A 3431-nucleotide genomic window follows, 5' to 3' on the forward strand; every position below is an offset into this window, starting at 1 on the left:
CCGCAGCCAGCCCCTGCTGCACCCCCCTGCCCGCAGCCAGCCCCTGCTGCACCCCCTCCCCACAGCCAGCCCCTGCCTCCAGTGTCGCACCCCCTGCCTCCAGCTAGCCCTGCCCCACGCCCGTCTGCAGCCAGCCCCACGTCCACTGGTGCCCTGCAGTTCCCAGGGCAGTAACCCTGCACACCTGCTTCAATGAGAGGGGCAGGGAGCAGCTGGGACCCACACATGTGCACACCTTAGGGTGACCAGACAGCAAGTGTGAAAAATCGGGACAGGGGGTGGGGAGTAATAGGAGCCTATATAAGAAAAAGACCCAAAAATCGAGACTGTCCCTATAAAATCGGGACATCTGGTCACCCTAGCACACCCCCAGGGAGTGGCGGGGACCCACACATGTGAAACGGAGCTCATTTCTAGTTCAGGCCCATCTTTTTAAAAAATAAACTTTAGGTAGAGTTAACATACATCTGTATTTTCCTGGACATGTCAGGCTTTTTGGTTCTTAAATCGCCGTCCGGGAAAATACGGACGTATGGTAACCCTATTGGTACAAAAAATACATACTGTGGCACATCCCTTAAATCAGAACTTTTTATAGGGAACCGGTTGTTAAGATTTTAGCAGCTCATCACTGCCTGCGGCCCATGCCGCTTCCCGCAGCTCCTATTGGCCAGAAACGGCAAACCGTGGCCACTGGGAGCTGCAGGCGGCCATGCCTGCGGACAGTCAATGTAAACACTGTCTCGCGGCCTGCGAGTGGATTACCCTGACAGGCCGCATGCAGCCCGTGGGCCACAGGTTGCCCACCACTGGTCTATATGCACCACTTCTTCTCCCCCGACCCCGAACTTTGCAGGCTATATAATCAGACATAAAGTTCTATATGCTGATACAACTTTGAGCCCCACAGAATTTTTCTGAAATGACTTTGCTGCTCTGCTTGGTCACAAGGGGTCTGTACATGTGGAACTGTTGGCAGGATCGGGCCCCTGAACAGCTTCAGCTCTTTGTAGTTTATGCAATACCAATTAAAGATGTTTTCATTTTGTGCTCATGTTGCAACTCCAAACAGATTGGAATTTTTAAAGGGAACTCCCTGCTAGCCTAGTATAGATCTCAGTTTCACTATACTCTGCCCCTACCACGTGTTTGGGAAGGAGGGGGGAGCGGATGTTAAAATGAATACTACCATTAAGGGCTGTACCATAGTAGCTCTCACACCACCCGCAGGGCTGCTTGGGTTAACTATAAATACATTATACTACATGTCCATGTCGAATACCACTGCACTACTCCTCTCCCTCCCCCCTTCCTGCTGACTGACAGACACCTGCTGAACGCAACAGAGTGCGGGTGCGGGATAAAACACTGAATGGAGCCTCAGGAATAATATTAGCACCCACAGGATTCAAGCTCAGGGCAAACCCACCAGTTAAGTGGTTCTCAACCTTTCCAGACTACTGTACCCCTTTCAGAGTCTGATTTGTCTTGTGTACCCCCAAGTTTCAACTCACTTAAAAACTACTTGCTTACAAAATCAGACATAAAATTACAAAAGTGTCACAGCGCACTGAAAAACTGCGTACTGTCTTATTTTTACCATATAAGTATAAAATAATTCAATTGGAATATAAATATTGAACTTACACTGTAGTGTAAAGTGTATAGAGCAGTAAAAGCAAGTCATTGTCCGTATGAAATTGTAGTTTGTACTGACTTCGCTAGTGCTTTTTATGTAGCCTGTTGTAAAACTAGGCAAATCTCTAGCTGAGTTGATGGACCCCCCTGGAAGACCTCTCAGTACCCCCAGGGGTACCCGTATCCCTGGTTGAGAACCACTGCACCAGCTGGTTCCAGGGAAACGCCAGGGGCAGGAAGGAGTTAAGCTCTGCTGCCACCCAACTTGGTGGCTTCCCCTCTCAGGTTGAGCGCGCGACTCACTCATTTCCCCAAGCCCTGCAGTGGTGCTGGAACAATTTTTAGAGTGGGGGCGCTGAAGGCGGAAACTATGTATTCGGGTTGTTATTACTACTTCAAGCATGGGGGTGCAGCACTCTCTCCCCCCCCACCACCACCCATAAAGCGCTGCTCCCTACGCTGCCTAGAAAAAGTTTTTTTCCAGCAGAAGGGGGGACACAACGTGCCAATCTCTCCTCTCCGCTTGTCAACACGCGGATCCCGCCTGCCATGGCCTTGCCAAGGAGGCTGGGACTTGGAGGGCTCGGCGGCCCCTAGGCGTTCAGCAGCGAGCAGCAGTGAATGTGAAAGTGACATGCAGAAGAGCAGAGCTCTGCCCTCCCCCAGGACACCCCGCAGTGCTCGCGTGCCCCTTCCCCAGCACTGACACGGAGAGCCCGAAAGGGGTCACTTACCCAGCATGGGTGGCAGGGGGCTGCTTGGGACGAGCCTCTGCAGGAGGAATCCGGGAGCAGCCAGCTGCGGCAGTGGCGCCTGCGGGGTTTGAATGGCGTTTGCTGAGGCCCCTCCTTCACGGGCTCCCTCCCCTCCTCTGTCCCGTCCCCGATCGGCCTGGCACTGCCCGTCCCCGCCACATGCAAGCCAGGGAGGCGAGAGCAATAGCGAGCCGTGCCCTGCCCACTGATGCCCCGGCTGAGTGGCTGCGCTTCGCCGGCTGCTCCTCTGGATCTTCTCCAGTTGTGTTGCAAACATTCCTTCCGGCCCGCGTGTCCCGTCCCCCCCGCCCACTCCAGGGGACGCCGCTGCAGCCAGCACCCCCCTCCCTTGCCATGCTTGGAACCCGGGGAGCACGGAGCCGCGCAGACAGCGGCAGCCCGTTATGTAACCTCATCAGGGGGCTTATGCAACGGACAAGCTCTGTGCGGTGCACAGGCGTTGAGCGCTAGCCTCCAGAGCGAGGGAGCAGCTCTCAACAGTGTCACACTCACATCAGAAAGCCAGCTCCCGCTTTCAGAATTGCCTTGGCACTTTTGGGTGACGAGCTGCAAAATCCGTTTGCCTGGTAAGCATGGCTTCTCTGCCTCGTCCCTGCCCATCTCCTCCACCTCAATCCCGCAGCGTGTGTGTGATGATCCCCCAGCTCCTTTCCAACGCAACAGATTGCTATGTCATACACACGCAGGATTATGACTTCATCCTAGGATCAAGCAGAAGGAGAAGCTGAGTTAAGAGGGAGAAAGATTTTATTAAAGCTAGAGTCTCCTCTGCAATGGGCAGGGCATTACAGGGAGAAGTAAATGAGGTTTGTGTTAATCTACTGCCAACCATCATAAGGCCCTACACACAGCAGGTAGGTTGTTTGACTCTGAAGGGTCTTGCCTTTTAAACTCAGTTATTTTAATCCAGCATTGTGCACATCCAAGAGCTGTGTATTACTTTAAAAGCAGCATAAGTGTTGGAACGATGCACTTAACAGAGCAGGCTGGTTTCTCTTAATACCTTTTTCATACACC

General features: G+C 53.0%; 1 protein-coding gene across 1 annotated transcript in view; it reads right to left on the reverse strand.

The window, feature by feature from the left end:
- The window catches only part of SYNE3 (spectrin repeat containing nuclear envelope family member 3), an 81098-nt gene extending 78672 nt beyond the window's left edge, over positions 1 to 2426 (reverse strand). The window contains exon 1 of the mRNA XM_024219346.2: positions 2373 to 2426. The gene's annotated coding sequence lies outside the window, so the exon portion shown is untranslated. The remainder of the gene's footprint in view (positions 1 to 2372) is intronic.
- Positions 2427 to 3431: the final 1005 nt, after the last annotated feature.

The sequence above is a fragment of the Terrapene carolina genome, unplaced genomic scaffold, assembly GCF_002925995.2.
Source record: "Terrapene carolina triunguis isolate 2854851 unplaced genomic scaffold, T_m_triunguis-2.0 Scaffold96, whole genome shotgun sequence".
Taxonomy (NCBI): domain Eukaryota; kingdom Metazoa; phylum Chordata; order Testudines; family Emydidae; genus Terrapene; species Terrapene triunguis.